This window comes from Chiloscyllium punctatum, chromosome 33 (genome assembly GCF_047496795.1).
Source record: "Chiloscyllium punctatum isolate Juve2018m chromosome 33, sChiPun1.3, whole genome shotgun sequence".
Classification (NCBI taxonomy): domain Eukaryota; kingdom Metazoa; phylum Chordata; class Chondrichthyes; order Orectolobiformes; family Hemiscylliidae; genus Chiloscyllium; species Chiloscyllium punctatum.
This window is the reverse complement of record NC_092771.1, coordinates 75,597,129-75,615,782: the sequence shown is the minus strand read 5'-3', so window position 1 is coordinate 75,615,782 and position 18,654 is coordinate 75,597,129. Positions and strand designations below refer to the sequence as shown.

Below are 18,654 nucleotides of genomic sequence, written 5' to 3'. Positions count from 1 at the left end.
GCCTGTTTATTTTTTTCATCTTTATAATACTGGAGAATAAGGATTTATGTGCTTGAAATGTCTGAACTATGTTCTTTCAAACAGAGAAACAAAAATCAGTGAGTATCATTTCTTAGACACTTCCAAATTTAAGATTGCAACATTCTCAATTACTTTTTCAAGGAATGTTGAACTAGCAGAATTAGATGCATCATTTTATTAGTGACCTGAAGAAAATAAGTAGTAGATATGGTGATGATTGAAATGCACAGCAGATTGAAGTATATTTTATGTTGTTTTGAAAAGGAGTTCAGTCTATGGTCAGGTATTGTCTCATGAATATTTGGAGCTGCTCTGACACATCTCTGCTGAAGGTGGGAATTGAAATCATTCCTCCTGATCTTGTCGTAGAGACACTGTCAGAGCTCCACAAGGACCCTTCATAATGTTCCCACCCCCGAAGGGCAGGACCATAGTCACATGCTTACTGTGGCAACACAAATGAAAACTAATCAGATGTTTATTGTAATAATTTGTATGGGAATTAATTACATATTTGCTGTGTGTAATGAACTGACAAAATGAATTAGTAATTTACAGTAATGATGTAACAAAGCAATAATGACTTTAATTAAATATGAATCTCATGATGATTCATGAGAGGAAAAAATGCCTAATCATTTGATCATTGTACACTGATGAATAAAAATCAATAAAATAAGTCCATATGTTCAAAGCAAGTTTTCACAGAATAAAAGGAAAATTCGAATGTTTTTTGCAACAGAAATGAATAGGAAAATAAATGAATTAGTCACACAATGAGACTATTCGTCTGAAGACAACTTCCTTTCTTTCCAGAAATGTTCACTTCCCAAAGTTCAAAATGTACTGTGACTATTTCATGAAACAATAGAGATTTAGTTCCTTTTGTTGTACTTCAAAACGTCACAAGAATTTTAAATGATTTTGTTCCATGAAAAATGATTAACTTGTACCGTGTTTATAAATACAGTAAATGTTAACATGTAAGCGAAACATAATTATATCAACTCAACTTTTGCTAGGGTTAAAATAAAAATTGATATTTACAACACACAATGCAAATCTTTACATTATTTCATGTATGAGCCATAATTCCACAGATATACCCTGAACTATATTGAACAATGATTAGATAATAGCAGTCATTGGATTGTCAAAATTCTATCAGTTAATTTAAGAATACTGAGAAATCTTAGTTGATTATTTCACTGAAAAATGTGGAGAAACGACCAGGAATTACTCTAATGAAAAGTAATTACAGTTCTCTGAATACTTCAGGCTGAGATTACCGTGATCATTCAAATGAGCAATCATCAAATATTTACAATGAGGCATTGAATGGGAAGTCATTAGTTCCATTATGGGATCGTTCAACTGAGAAGTAAATTGATGTTTATATTGTAGTGTTCGTACTCTGAAACAATTGATGCAATTGAAATGCGATTCTCACTATATTTGGTAGAAAGACTAACTCCAATAATTGTGCAATTATTGTAATGGCAGTGACTGGAAAATAACATTATAATCAGTAAAAATAAACTGATTTAATATTCTAAAAGCAGTTTGCTGTGATGATTATTGGATATTCATTAAAATCTGTAAACTGAGGAATTCAATATAATGGCTAGCTTTATGGATTCACAAAAATGATCCATTCAGTTATTATTCAGCAGAGTTGTTTTTGGGTCAAACATGCAGGATTACAAAAATGACATGTTTCCATCCATTAGTTTGCTTCTTGAGACGTGCTTTTAATTTATATACTTTTGTTCATGACCAATGTTTAGACATTCCTGTCAGAAGTAGGAAGTTAATAAGTAGATAGTGAAAGCGCGTATGACAGTGAACGTAAGATAAAGGGAACTTCCATAATTTTGTGATGATTGTACATTGATAAATAACTTTGGAGTTAAAAAAAGTAAATCCACATGTTCAAAGTAGTTTTTTTGGTCATAACAAATTGAAAATTAAAAAATCCTTCTGCAGTGCACATGATTTGAAAACACATCAGTAACTCGTCAAAAAAAAATACCAGTCACAGAAAACATCGGCTCGAGACAATAAGGCCCTTATGAAGGGTATTCTATTCAACAGTAATTTGAGGACCTTGAACATCTTCATGTCATTCTTGCAAAGAACACTTATTATTCCTGAAGTTTTATTATTGTAAATATTTCGACATTTGGATCAGAACTAGGAAGATTATGAGAAACGATTCACATGAGTATTTTCGTGAGTGAAAGTCAAAATAAATTTACAGTGCCAAGTTTCACTATTTTGTCTGAATAAGCAGACAAAGATTTTTAATGTGCGAGCTCAAAATGTTTTCAACTACAGTTGTACTAAGCCAAAATACATTATTTTATTTTGTGATACTTCAAGGGGATTGGAAATCTATGTATGCTGATGTTAGCATCCTTGCTCATTTGTAATAAAGCATTGTTATTGGGTTTAGCGAAATATGTCGTGTGCAATTACTGAAGTGAAATTTAAGAAATCAAGTGCATTTGTTGGATGGAACTGCTCCCAAATGTTTCCTGTGATTCTTGTTCTCAGAAACAATAAAATATTTACTCAGGTTTTTCTCTTGAGCAGTAATTAGATGACCAGGAAGACATTTGTGTGGTTGTGTGTGCCGTGTACAGTGAGCATTTTTTTTCAATTACAATTATATTATATTAATATGGGAAAGGATTAATAATCATGTGTTAAAGATCTTAATTAAAGTCACATTTTCTTTCAAAAATTACAACAATTCCTTTGTGCAACAATAATTTGGAGATGTCAGTGTTGGACTAGAGTGCATCCAAGGAACAGGAGAATCGACGTTTCGGGCATAAGCCCTTCTTCGCTTTTCCATCAACACATTTTCAGCTCTGACCTCCAGCATCTGCAGTCCTCACTTTCTCCCTGTTTGACGAGGGTGGACAAAGTTAAAAATCACATGACACCAGGTTATAGTCCAACATGTTTATTTGGAAGGACTAGCTTTCAAGGCTATGGCTCTGCATCTGGTGATCTGGTCTCTTAGGAGACACACTACTAGAGATACACAAGTGCCTTTCGTTATCGTCCCAACAAGGAAGGGTGGGATTATAATCAATTGGGATTACTCAAATGAAAACTAACCAGTGTTCATTCTGATAATTGGGCTGGGAATTAATTAGACTGTTTCTGTGTCATGGACTGAGAATGAACTAGTAATTCACTATAATAATGGTACTAAGCACATATGCTCTTACTTACAAATTAATATCAGGATAATTGGAAGAAAGATAAATCGACATATCATGAGCTTATTGTAAATTCATAAAAAATACAACTGCCGAATACGTTTAAAACAGTTTTTCTTATAAAGAAAAAGATAATGAGAATGTTTAGCAGTCGGACGGAATCAGAAGAAAAGGTCATTCACTGTGACTATTCAGCTGCAGACATCTTCTCTCCTTCCACAAATGTATAACTTGCAACAATTCCAAATGTATTCTGATTGATAAAGGAAAGAGCAAACACCTGTAAATTTTATTTTTTTTGTTTACAAAAAATGTCACAAATTTAATTTTTTTTAGCTTTAAAATATTTAAATCTTACTGTGATCAGAATTACAATAAATCTTTGTGTTGAAGAAAAATATAATCAAATCAAAAGAAACATCGATATTCACAATAATTGGGAGAGTGAACACTGCAATATCTTTCCATCACTTGATGTACTGAGCCATAATTCCACTTTTCTATCCCTTTCTTGATTGATCAGTGGTTAGATATTAGCAATAACTAAAATTATAAATATGCTGTCAGTGAACTGAAGGTAATTGAGAAACTTCCCATTGCTGTTTGTTCGAAATAAACAGTAATTATTGGTGAAATGTCATTAGATATCTCTTAATCGATGAGGCTGTGATTACTTTGATTGTTGAAATGAGTAGTATTCCAATATTTCCAATGAGCATTGGATGGAAAATCGATGCTTTTTGATGTAGACCTGATTTTTTTTATTGTAGTATTGACAGTAATAATCAATGGATTAAATTATGATGTGCATCACACCTTACTGAATATTTTCAAGTTTTCTAACACGTTTCTAGTCCAATCTTCAGTTTAAAAATGGCTCAGCACATCAGTAACTGCAAAAGTTTTCAACACATCTCCAAAGTTATTAATATTATAATTTTAAAAAATCAAAAAATTACCTCTGTAAATGTCATTGACTCTATCTTTAGATTATAGTCAAGTTCGTTCTCTACTTATTTTCTTCCTATTTCTGACACCAGTGGCTAAATATTGATTAGATTAAATGTCATATGAGTGAGATAATAGTTTTCTCTCAAAAATCTGTGCAGCACAGGAATGCTGAACATAATGCAAAAGAAACTCATCCCTTCTGCCGACCCTTGATCCATATCCATCCAAATTATCTGAATGAACATTAAATAGCCTTAATGTATCTGCCTCCACCACCAACCCTTGAAGTTCATTCCAGACACCTGCCACTCCCTGTGTAAAAAATAATTGCCCCTCACATGCCCCTTGAACTACCCACACCCCCCAAGCCTGAAATGCTTGCCTCATAGTTTTGACGTTTCAACTCTGGGAAGAAACTTCCTGACTGACAACTCTACCTATGTATCTCATGATTGTATAGACTTCAATCAATTCTTCCCCACAGCCACCGCCACTCCACAAAAAAGCAGCGTCTCCAAATCCAGGCAGCATCCTGGTAAATGCCCTCTGTACCCTCTCCAAATCCTCCATATCCTTCCTGTAATGTGGCGAACAGAAGTAAATACAATACTTTAAGTATGCCTTAACCAAAGTCTTATGAAGTTGCAACATGATATCCTGACTCTTGTAACCAGTTCCCTGATTAATAAAGGCCAGCATGCCATTTGCCTTCCTTACCACTCTATCTACTTGCATGGACACTTTCAGGGAGCCATGGTCTTGAACGCCAAGATCCCTTTGAACAACAAAGCTGTTCAGGGTCCTGCCATTAACTATCTACTTTTCCTTAATATTTGAGCTCCCAAAGTGAGACACCTCACACTTGTATGGATTAAGCTTTACCTTTAATTTCTCTGCCCATAGCTGCAGTTTATCTTTTTCTCCTGCTGCATTCTTCAACAACCTTCTGCATTTTAGTGCAGGTGCGAATACTTTGTATCATCTGCGAGCTTATTAACTCACCCAATTAGATTTTAATTCATGTCACTTCTATATATTTGTATCGTAACCAGAAGGGTTCCAGTCCAGATCCCTGTGGAAAAAAGACAGAAAATGAGGGAAATGCAGAATTCTTGAATAAATGAGGTTTTTTCAATGACAAAACAATTCTGATGAATATCTCTGAAGATGTAATTTTTGTTTTAAATTAACCAAATATTTTAATTCTCAGTTTACTGATCTTAATGAATATCCAGTACAAACTGCTTTGAATATATTGAATCATTTTACGTGTTGAGTTCTGACATTAATTATTATTTAATTGTCATTTCAATTCTCACACCATCATGAGATTCACATTTTAGTTGAATCCATTATTTCTTAGTGCCAGTATCATAATGAAATATTAACATTCTTTTCAGGTCAACACACGTGTAATCAACCAAAGTTTTCTCACCCCACACTCATAGTAACTATCTCATTCTCTTACATTTGAATTCTCATATTAATGGAACAATTATTAATTAGCCTTATCAATTAAGAGATGGCTAATTATTTTTCACTTCAATATTTCAGTTTTTTTCCGATATACTGCACAATTACATTGCAATAAGAATTTTCTTATCGACCTTAAATTTGGTTTGAGCCATTTTAAAACTAATTATTGCTAATGTCTAACTGTTAATCATTGTTTGAATGCAATATATCCAGCTGTCAATGTGGAACAATGGCTCAATACATCAACTGACAAACAATATTGCACTCTCCAATCTCTTAATCTGAGCAAAATAATTTTCAGTGTGGATGCTTAGTTAGAGTGAATTGGCTGTGAGCAAAAATGCATTCTGAGGAAGGGTCACTGGACCCAAAGTATTAACACTGAATGTTTCCCACAGATGCTGCCAGACCTGCTGAGTTGTTTTCCAGCAATTACTGATTTTGTTTCCGAGTTCCAGCATCCACAGTTTTTTGCGTTCTTGTACTGATTGTATTTCACTTCAATGCTAACATTTCTATATTTCTGATTATTACAAAAGAGCTAACTATTTTTCACATTAAACATTATTTAAATTTCACGTGTTTCTTGTGTACACAAACCTGAATTAACAAATGTTTGATCTATTCTTTTACAATAAATCTTGAATTCTTAGAAATCACAATTTTGTGAAGCTGAGGAAAGTTGTCTTTCGCTGAGTAGTCACGTTGAATGGCGAATGCTTTATTTCCAAATCATGTGCATTACAAAGTAGGTCAATGTTAATTTATGTATATGAATAACTGCTTCAAACATATTGACTTATTTGATTATCATGAGACTTATATTTATTTAAGATCATTGTCGCTTCGTTCCATCTTTCTTTTTATCCATTACACAATGGAACTGTCTAATACAATCCCAGTCCAATTATCATGATAAATATCTGAGCAGTTTTCCCTGTGAGTAACCACAGTAAGTATGTGATTATAGTCCAGCCCTTCCTGCATGGGAACATTATGGAGAGCTCTGGTAATGTCTGTGCTAATAGACCAGGAGGCAGGCGTTCAATTCCTATCTTAAACAGAGATGTGTCAAAGCACCTCAGAGTTGATTAGAAAATATCTAAGTGTCAATTGAATTACTTTTCAATCCAACATTTTCTCAACTTGTATCTGTTGTTGATTATAATGGTCACAATATCTTGAATTTATTTGCTTCAGGTCACTGATTAAAGTATGAATGTTATTAAGGTGAGGGGGAAAGTTTTAAAAGGGATCTGAGGGGCAACTCTTTTCACAACGTGTGTTTGGCATATTGAGATGAGATGTGACAGGAAAGTCAGCGGCTGGTACGATTACAACATCTAAAAGACTTTCGGACAGTTACGTGGATAGAAAACATCCAGAGGGATATGGGACAAATACAGGAAAATGGGACTAGTTTAGTTTCGGAAACCTGGCCGGAATGCCAAGTTGGGTTGAATGGCCTGTTTCCGCGCTGTCTCAGTCTAACTTTCTACAATTCAAACTTGACTGTGATGGGTAAAGGAAGCAAAAACAGATGTTATTTCTATTTTGTGTCAATGAAAAAGTGACATGAATTTTACTTAATTTTGTCACATGAAATAGTTCACTCTTATTGTGATTAGAAATACAATGAATGCGAGCATTAAAGTGAAATATAATTGAATTAATTCAACTGTGTTTCCATGGTTAAAATAAAAATTGATATTCACAATGATTGAGATTTGTCCACCGCAATATATTCACATCAGTTCACGTACTGAGCTATTATTGCACATTTATACCCCTTACTGAACTGAACAATAATTACATATCAGCAACACATAGATTTTTGAAAATATATCAGTGCACTTCAAAGAAGGAGATATTTAATGTTGCTATGTGACTGTGCAATGTGTAGACGTGAACAGTAATCATTGCAGTGAAAAGTAATTACAGTTCTCTGAATTTATAAGGCTGAGATTACTGTGATTATTCAAATGAGCAAAAGTCAGTTTTCAAAGCATGTTGGATGCAAAATCATTGGTTCCATTGTGGCATACTTGAGCTGAAATCAATAGTATTGTTACAATGGATTAAATGAAACAATGGAGTAAATTAAAATATGGATCTGACTATACATGTTAGAAAGACAAACAAATTATTCTGTAATTATTATAAGGATAATGAATTCATAATAAATGTTGTAATCTGAACAAATAAGTTGACTCAACATTTTAAAAGCACTTTGCTCTGATGTTGATTAGACATCATTAAGATCGGTAAACTGAAGACTAAAATCTAACAGCTGGATTGATGGATTGAGGACAATAAATGAGCCATCCAGTAATGATTGAAAAGAAATGACTTTTGCTCAAAATGCAGACAATACAGAAGTAATGTACTTCATTCAATTAGTTTACAGGTAGAAACATATATTTTTAATTTACTTAACTTTATCCTGATCGATGTTCAAACATCTGTGTCTGAATTAGGAAGAAAATTATTTTCTCTGATATCCTTCCATTACTTTATTCCCTAATAAGAATGCCCATGTTGTAATGGGTGACAAACATTAAATAAAATTGAATTTTCATTGCAAGAACTTGTACAAAATATCACATATTATTCAGTTCATTCATTGTCGTTGATTATCTGTTATTTTCATTGTATGATCACGTTAAATTCACTTAAATAATCAAAGTAGAATTTTCACCTCTATAGGTATGTAAAGTGAATGTCAAATTATTAATATTTCAAGTAAAACCAAATTCACATTTTGCTCTGTTTTATTCCAGGAATGACGGAATATGTTACATTATTATGGGAAACAGGAACAAGTGAAGGTGGTGGCTCTCAGACGTGAGGCCTTAAAGCCAAAGGGGCACGTGGTAGTTAAAGTGGGGGAGGTACCGAGTGACTCGCTCTCCTCAGAAGGCAGTGAGGATGGTGACACTGACTGGAATGGGTTAGATGACAAAGCGCCCACGTATGGACAGAGGGACAGCAATGGGTGGGATGACCCAACGCCCTATAAGGTCTAGAAGGCCGTGTCTATGGCATCGCTGGGCATCAAAGCTCAACTTAGACAGTAGGGAGCAACAAAGGGAACTGAAAGAAACCAAACCTGAACCGTTTACCCGCTGAATAACAGATGTTGGTGAATGAACACCCAGCCTGATAGAGAAATGGTAATAATAGGCCTTATTGGGACAATATGGATGAATTAGTAGAGGTACACAGTCTCACCGAAGATGATGTGTGGACCCTCCCTCGGCCCAAGATGCCCTGAAGTGTACAGCAGAAACTGTACCTGCAATGAGAGGATGGGGTGCGAGACGGTTCCTCCCAGAGTACAGCTGATCCATGGCGCCAGGCATTTACAGATATTACAGGGACACACTGGGGAGGGGACAGGCTGAATGGGCTAAAATAACCTTGGTGACTCGGGGAACCAAGGGTAATATCGAGGATCACACAGAGAGGAAGCCTGAGGTGTGTAAGGACCACAGGGGATTACCAAACCCCAACCTGTGATGATGAAATCGGTTTGATGCATTTAAAAGATGACATGGGACACTGTTTAACTGTAATTATAAACATGGGACTCCCAGTGGGAGATAATTCTAACCACATTCTGAATTGGGCCATGAGAGCTGAGACAAACACAGAAACACAGGGGAATAGCTGCAGTACAGGGAGGGTAATCAGACCCACAATGTTACAAGGGAAGCAGGAAAGGGCACATAGACGAGGAACGTATGCACAGAGAGGGAGATTGTTCATATTGTGAGTGGCCTGTGTTCATGTAGATATATGCATAGCCCATGAATATTCATTGATGTCCTGTTAAGGGACCAACACTTACATGATTCTAACATCAGAGCATCTTTGTCAGTTACCGATAAGGATTTACCCCTCACCCCCTCAATTACTAAAATGAGAGCAGTCGGAGACGTTACCTAGGAAGCTGGATGAAGCAAACCTGCCCCGATGTAGACCGGGAGTATGACAAAACGTATTCAGATATGGAGGTGTGACACTCAAGAAGGGACCATTCTGGGAGTTGCTCCTATTTATTCTAAAATGGCAACTATTGACATCAACACCCGAATTTAAACATGGGGATGCTCCGGCCAGGACTGGGACAGAAAGAAAAGGAGAGGCAACCTCTCCGGAGTAGATACATTGCAGGGAGACTGGGACAGTCAGAGAATCTGGTGGGTTATAGCTCGGACCCACTCAGCAGTGTGTGTAACTCAAACAGAAAAGTGGGTTGTTATCTATCGACCCTGTAGAGATCGAGGGCCCTCTCACTCCCCACACAAACAGGATCTCATCAAAGCTGGGGCTGAAGAGGCAGTAATTATGACAGTGATAGATTGACAGAAGCTGGAAATAGTCTGGGTCAATACCTGTGGACATTGAATGGCAGAAGAGAGTGGTGTTTACTGACCGAGGAGAACAGTCCACCAGGATACTATTACCTCAGGGATCCCGCAATATTCCAGTATATCCCACCGATGTGTGTTTGATGGATTTCGTCACACTGATCTTACCAACACCTCATCACCTCAAGCGGTGAGAAAGAACATATCCAGATATTAGACAGAGTATTGGATCAGGTTAGCCAGGCCAGGCTTAAAATTAACGCACAAAGAGTGTAACTGGGAAGGTAGGGAGAGACGGAACTGGGACATCATATTGGGGAAATCAAATCAGGAAGGGAGAGGGGACAGTCCCAGTGGGAACAAAAACTATGATTATAAAATTATCTACCCACATCAGGCAAACTTTAGGATTGTTTAATTATTGTGGGAACTTTGTGAGGAATTATCCAGAAATAGAGAACCGTCACGAGCCCTGGCAGAAGCGCGGACATTAACCAGTGGTGAGGGAGGCAAAATGCACACAGTCAGCATGCCTTTGGTATAGTTCATGACTGGGCTGGGTGAAGGTATATCACCCTGTCTGGGGGCCACATTGAGCATGAAGAACAAGTCACAGAGTTAGTGGCAGCAGCTAACTTTCCCAGTGAAGCAGCAGTAATGAAGATTAGAGCTCACAGGAAAGTAGAAACTCCACACCAACGGGGCAGTGAGCATGGGTGAGCATATTTATTGAAACAGTGCAGACATTTGAGGAGGATGCAGTGACAGGAGCTACAGAAGTGAGAAAGGAAAGTTTAAAGACATTTCAAGAAACAGTCCCACAGCAGGAGAAACAGGAATGGGAAAAGGGTGGGGCAGTAATAGGACATAGGATGATCCAGCAGTGCCACTGTACAAGACAAACATTATTAAAAACATATCATGGGCTGGCCCATATTGAGCAGGATAAAATGCAATATCGGATGATCAACTACAGGGGTGTTCTGGAACAAGAAGGTTTTGTCGAAGGGGTGTAGTCTGTACACAGTGTGAGCCAGGGAAAACAATCAGGATAAAATGGAGGCAGCAGCAGGGACCCAGGGGCTCATGGGAACAATTACAGATGGATTTTACATACACCCCCATCCCAATCCCAGGGAAGGAAATCTTAATAAACAGGTTTACTCAGTGGGTGGAAGCATTCCCCTGCAGATTCTGACCAACGGACACATGTTCCAGGAAACGAAGTTAAGCAGCTCTTTGGCCTGTTTGGTACTGAGCAGAAATCCCATCTCACATACCACCCCCAGAGCTCAGGGACAGTAGAAGGAATGAAGCAGACACTGAAAGCTAGTCTGACTAAGGCCCTGACAGAGACAGGCCGGGATGGGTTAGTGTACTCCCCACAATCCTAATGAAACTGACGTCAGCCCCAGCAAAGGGAACTGAGCAATCGCACTTTGAATTAGTGACCGGATGGACTATGCAGCTGCCAGAGGGTATGGTAGTGGGAGGGCAGGAGATGTACAATGGCAAGGACAGGGTGAAACAATTTGTGAAAGAACTGACAAAGCAACTGCATGAGCTGAGAGGGGAAGTTGCAGACGGACAGAGAATCAGAGACTGGGAAAGGGAGCTCATAAACATCCGAGCTGACATCCCGAACCCAGGAGATCGGGTCAGGGGGGAAATATTAGTGGAACATATGAAAGAAACGCATCCAAATGCTGGACTTGGCTGGGGGAGTCACAGAATTCCAGAGAGGGAACTCTTCCATCCTGCATTAGTAAGGAGCTCTGAATAAATATTGGTCGTGCTGCTCAGCACAGAACTCAAGGCTCCTCTTTGATATTTCTCCCAGTAACAGTTGTGCAGGGGTATGTTGGTGGCTGGAGGTCTGTGACCAGTGCCTCTGTTCCACAAGGGTCAGAGCTGGGACATCTGTCCTTTGTAATACATAGAAATGATTAGCCTGAAAATGTAAACGACTTAATTAGCAAGTTTGTAGATGGCACAAAGTGAAGAAGTTGTGAATCGTGAAGAATGTTGTCAAAGGAAACATCAAGGATGAGATCAGTTGGAAGGTTATGCGGAGAAATTGCAGATTGATTTTAATTCAGACAAATGTGACGTGATGCGTTTTGGCAGCTCATTGTAAGAGGAATGTATACACTAAAAGGAAGTGCCCTGAGCATCATTGATATACAGAGGGATCTTCAGGTGCAAGTTCACAGCTCCCTGAATGTGGTGAAGGAGGTGGATGGCAGGCTTGCCTTCTTCTGTCTGGGGAGTGAATATAAAACTGTCATTAGGCCACCTTTGCAGTATTGTGGGCTGTGTTGGGCACCGCATTATAAGGAGGATGTGGAGGCTTTGGAGAGGGTGGTAATGGGTTTACCAGGATGTTGCCTGGATTGGGAGAGGTTGGAAAATCTTGGATTGTTGTCTTTGGAAAGTCAGTGGCTGTGGAGTGATCCGAGAGGCACAGACAGAGTGAAGAATCTGAATCTTTTTCCAAGTGGAAATTACCAATTCCACAGGCCATAGATTTAAGGGGAGAGGGGGCAAGTTTAAATGAAATGAAAAGCGAAAGAACAGCAGATGTTGTAAACCAGAAAGAAAAACAGAAGTTTCTGAAAAAGCTCAGCAGTTCTAGCAGCATCTGTGAAGAGAAATTAGTTAACATTTCTGAGGAAGGGGGACCGGACCCGAAACATTAACGGATTTTTCTTCACAGATGCTGCATGACCTGCTCAGCATTTCCAACAACATCTGTGCAAGTTAAAAGGGAGTTGTGTCAGACAAGTTTCTTCTGCAGGAGATGGTCAGTGACTAGAATGTACTTGCCTGAGAGATGGTAAAAGCAGAAACAATCACAATGTTTAAGAGGCATTTGGACAGACAGATAAGCGGACATGGGGTGGCAGGGATATGGATCATGTACAGGCAGATGGAATCAGTTTGGAATGGCATCATGATCCACACAGACATGGTGGGCTGGTTATTCCGGTGCTGTCCTGTTCTGTTTTCCGGGGGGAGAATGTGTGGAGCGAGAGATAATATTTTGAGTATAATATGTCTCTTCTTTAGAACACACAGTAAGTTGATGCATTTTGAGAGAAGCAATGTAGAAAGGGAATATATATTTGAATGGCACAGACATAGAGAGCAGGATAGCAGGAATGCGGGACAATGTGTACAAATCCTTAAAGGAGAGAGAACATAAAGTGTTTTGAGTAAATGTATAGGATGCTGGGCTTCATTAATAGAGGGAATGATAACATACTCATGGAAAAGATGCTGACCATTGACAAAGTTCTAGTTAGGTCACAGTCAATCATTGCATCCAATTGTGGTCAACGGATTCCTGGTCAGGATGAGGAAGTTAAAATAGCACAGAGGGGCCTGTGCCATACTTTGCTTCTCTTTCAGGATGCATTGGCGACTCAAGGGTTAAACATTCTCCTGCCAAAGGTCTTCCTGCCGTATTGTAAGAGTACAAGGCCTGTACTCTTCCAATACAGACTGAATACCTCAGTAGGGGTGAGGCAGACCGTATCTTCAAAACAGAACCTCTTGGAGCCACACATGTGGATTCCAACATAACCCCAGATAGAACTATTTGCCCTTTCCAGACAAGACGGAGAGCCCTGTGCACAACCCTGTTAAACTGCCTCCTGCTCCCATTGTCTTCCCTCCCCTCCATATGAGCATAGGTAAGTGAATCCCCCATTTACTGAAAGAAGAACCCTTCTGCCTTAATCTCTTCCTGTCAACACATAATCATGGACAATACGATAATCAGTTTCTGTAATCCATCACACATTACCACAGGACATTGGTATTCATCAAGCTTTGTAAATTCATAATTACCAGCTTTAAACTATTTAATGGCAATCACCCATGTGACTGATATGCCTTTGTCTAATTCTTATTAAATATACTGTCTCTGTGGGTAAGGCAGAGATTCGTGAAGATGAGTCGGTACAAGTAGACACTCGGCTTCTTTAGAGATGCTTTGAAATTCTTGCCAGCTGTCCGATAATAAAGCTACTGCTGTTGTACAGAAAACTTGTGTCGTCTAGATTTGTGGAACAAAACAGACATTAACAAGGAAGGATATAAGTGATCTTCAGAGTGTGGAGTACAGACTTACTGGAGTGGTTCACTGATGAGGAAAATGCAGTCACTAGATTGATTTGAAAAGATTGCTATTTTCTTTGAAATAAACAAGTTAAATATATTTTTGATAAAGCTGTATAAGATTATAACAGACCTAGATATAGCAGACAAAAATATCTGTATTTGATAGGTGATGGCACAAGAATTAAGACCAGATGTAAGGTTTTGAGACAGCGGGAGATGAGTAAGTGTTTCTGCTGACTGTATTGGCTGGAAATATGCAGAACATGCTGCCTATTACAGTGGTGCAAGCAGAGAAGATGAATGATTGATAAAAAAAACAATTATATCAGATCTGAGGGAAATAAAATCACAGAGTTTAGGGGACGGATGGGGGATGAGAATGTTGGATTCTGCTACAGAGAGCCAGCTTGTATTTGATGGGCTTCTTTCTGTGCTATAATGCATTTTATTTGGACTTGCTTAACTTGCTTTGATCACCGATTAAATTGTCATTGAGGTAAATCTGCTCAGTGTTCCTACTCAGACCAATACAGGCTGTCCTTCGACAGCAGGAGATAATGTTTACTGCTTTATACTGGGTTCTGGGGGGGGGGGGGGGGGGGGGGGGCGGTTACTAACGGTGTGTATAACAGTCTGCCAGCATTTATCTGAAGTGGCAAAACACCAGTGCAGCCAGACTAGGGACAGACACTGGAAATGTGAGGAATACCAGAAGAGAATTCTTCACCCATCCCACCTGGACACTGGCCAAACCAGTCAGATTGGGGAGAAGCTGTTCACCTGCTGTGTGTGTGTGGGGGTGGGGCGGGGGAGGGATTCACTCAGGCATCCATCCTGCTGAGACACCAGTGAATTTACTCATAAACACAAGTTGAAGGATTTTTTTTCTCTCTTGTTCACACCAAGTAATGAATAATAGTTTTGGCAGTTCATAAAGTTTTGGATATAGAGAACGTAGCTTTGGAATTGTTCACAACATTGCTGAACATGTACAGATTCACACTGGGTACAGACTTTTATTTTCCTTTATTCATTCACAGGATGAGGGTGTCGCTGGCCCGACAGCATTTACTGCCCATCCCTAATTGCCCAGAGGGCAGGTAAGAGTCCACCACATTGCTGTAGGTCTGAGGTCACAATGTTGGCCAGACCAGGTAAGGATGGCAGCTTCCTTCCTGAAAGGGCATTACTGAAACAGATGGGTTTTTCTGACAATCGATTAATGGTCATCATTAGATCCTTAAATTCCAGAGCTTTTTTTTTATTGAATTCAAATTCCCCCATCTGCTGCAGCAGGCTTTGAACCCAGGTCTTCAGAACGTTATCTGGGGCCTGGGATTAACTGTCTAGTGACAATACCACTCGGCCAATACTTCCCCACATCACTGTCCATCTGCACAGAGTGAACAGCGGTTTTCTGGTTCATCAGAACAGGGTAATCACACATACGTTTGCTGAATAATTGCAGGAGTCAGATGTTGCTGGGCTATTGACACCCATCTCTGAACCATGTGTTCTGGGGTTTGTTTCTATTGTCTTGTTATCCTTTGGGGATAAAAACAGTTTCAATTAGCTTTCTATTAAATGCATGGCAATCAAGTCGATCCCATAACTCTCAGACAGATTAGTTTCCGTAGAAGGGCTCTCCATCTCCCCGATCTCCTCCATCCTCACCTCCAACAGTACAATAATCTCACAGAGTCTCTTTGTGACTATGAATGAGACAATCTGATCAGCTGCTTCTTTCCCTACTCCTATGTCAAGTTGGATCTTAATCGCCCCTTGCTGCAGTTGTGATCCTGCATCATTGTACAGTGATGCTCGTATTTCATGTCTTGGCCTATCAGTGTTCATGATACTGCATGTAGCTTCTTGCATATACGGTTTATAGTGCAAGAGTTTAGCTCTTTCCTTCCACCAACAGTAGAATTGTACTCCAACAAAGCTTACAGAATCACCGCCCAGCATATTCCCCAACTTGCCTCTTACCATCAAACCAGAGGATCAATCCTCATTCAACTGAGAGAATTCAGGAGGGCATGCCAGTAACAGCAGCATGAATACCTAAAAATGAGGTGTTAACCTGATGAAGTTACCAAAGAGGACTACTGTGTTCCAAACAGCATAAGCAGCAAGTGATAGACAGAGTGAAGCAATCCGGGAAACAACAGAACAGATCTAAGATCTGCAGTCCAACCGCATCCAGTTGTGAATGAAGTCAGAGCACAGCTGGTGTTCTGAGGACAGTTCTCTTCAAGATATTAACCAACAAGAATGTCAGACTGGATTAATTATCATAAAACTCAAGTCCGTTTGATATTCATATATTTACAATCAGTGTTCAATTCACCAAATGTAGCTGAAGGTAAAGATAATCTTCAAGTGATTGTAACAGTGGAGACATCTGAATACTTGATCAGCAACTTAAAGCCTGTTGTGTTTAGATAGTAATAATTTTAAAGAGATTTTAAAAAGTAAGGTGATGTGTATAATGGAATAAATTGATTGGTAGGTATCTGATAATGTTGTTTTAATCTGAAGTTAATATAGGATTAGTTAACAAATAAACACATGGTACGGAATCCCAGCCCCATGGAGTGCATATCCAGTTCCATGTGGAAAAACCAGGACACTTCTTGTCTGAGCGACAACCACAAGAACACGGAGGTGTCATGGGGAAATGTCAGGAACACTCGTTTGACTGCGGTTAAAGTACTGCACACACTTCTGATCCCCTTCTTCAAGGGTTAATGTGATCACACCAGAGAGGGTACAGAGGAGATTGATCAGAATGTTTCTACAATTGGAAAATTTCTGCTCTGAGGAAAGGTTGGATAGGCTGGGGATGATTTCCGAGGAGGATGAGCTGAGATTTAATTGAAGTGATAAAATGCTGAGGAATCCAGATCGAGTGGATAGGAAGGAGCTATTCATTAACTGAGAGGTCAGAAACTGGAGGTTTTTGATTGAAACTAATTCTCAGAAAGAAGGGGAGGGACGAATTCTTTTCACTCGGAGATGGTGGGGAGCAGGAACTCACTGATGGAGTGGCAGAGGGAGTAACCAGCATCACATTAGAATAAAAGGACATGGATGTAACTGAAATGCTGGAACATGCAGGGCTGTGGACTAAAGTCTGCAGAATGGGATCATTGTGATTTATTTAACATTTCTCCAGAATATTAAACTACAGTCCAATTTGAGAATTTATGAACATCATCCGAGCTGAATTCCAAATGTCAGAATAAATTTATCAGAAAGTTACAGCACAGATTGAGGCCACGTGGCCCATCCTGCATGTGTTGGCTGTGATAGAACTATCCAGGCTTTACAGCGTTCTGTACTCACCAATGAGAGCAACAATTTCAGACTGTGAACTCTGCCCTCTATGTTGTTATAATCTGTTTTTAGAATATATATCTTTCATAGCTGCATACCTTGTTTCCTGGTTTCTTTCCCAGCCCTAACTCTTTCCCAGCCCTGTGGCCTTGAGGGACTACGATTTCTGCTGTTTAATCTCTCCTGCCTTCCCCCATGTGCCAGACTTTCTTTTTGTCCTTGTCTCACCCCCACCTTGCTCACAACTTGTTACATTTCTGATGGTTCCCAGACCTCTGTGACTTCACTGCACCCCCGGGTCAGTGGCACAAGTTTTGAATTCTCTTCCTCATGAGATAATCGGAAATCTTTCTGGCTGCAGTTTCCCCTAGATTTTATTTTGAAAAAAAAAGAGGATTTGTGTCAGAGTCAAGTATTTTGAGCCTTCATCCACAATTCTGAGACATAATTTGACATAATTTGAGACCCTCCCACAGATGTACAGGTTTGCTGGATTGGCCGTGCTAACATGGCCTGTAGTGTGTAGGTTAGGTGGGTTGGGTTAACCATGGTAAATGTGGGGTTATGGGTGTAGGGTGGGGCAGCAGGTCATTGCAGACTCGTTGGACTGAATAGTCTCTTTGTGTGCCGAAGGGATTCTGTGATTCTAATTAGTTGTGATTGTCGTCACATTTTCCTAATGCCAGGTTCATTCAGCTCAGGTAGACACGCTGTCTTGGTGTTACTGTGGGTGCTCACTCAGTCCTTTCCTTCTGTTTTACAGCAATTTCACACTGTATGTGAGGGTGGGAATGAATTTGTAAATACAAATACTCCAACCAGAACCCCTCACCTGTTTCTGCTACTAGCATCACTCACAACAGGAAAATAAAGGTCCAGTCACAAATCTGACAGAAACGCAGAGGTTATAATCACCAGGAAAGGTTAAATAGCTTAAAACTCTTTTCTTAAGAAAAAAGGAGGCTGAGAGACAACCTGGTATAAGTAGGAAGCTTTGTGTCTGTATTTTCAGAGATTTGAAGTTGAAATCATTGGGTTGAAGCATGTTTCACTGCCCCAGGTCATCAAAGGTGCTATCGAAATGTGCATCTTTCTTTCTGTCTATCTGTCTGAGTTAACAATTAGATGGATAAGTC

General features: G+C 39.1%; 1 long non-coding RNA gene across 1 annotated transcript in view; it reads right to left on the bottom strand.

The window, feature by feature from the left end:
• Positions 1-2,990: 2,990 nt before the first annotated feature.
• Positions 2,991-18,654, bottom strand: part of LOC140458624 (uncharacterized) — a 47,201-nt gene continuing 31,537 nt past the window's right edge. Inside the window, exons 3-4 of the long non-coding RNA XR_011953623.1 lie at positions 5,208-5,277; positions 2,991-3,507 (exon numbers count right to left, since the gene is read on the bottom strand). This is a non-coding gene — a long non-coding RNA (uncharacterized lncRNA). The remainder of the gene's footprint in view (positions 3,508-5,207; positions 5,278-18,654) is intronic.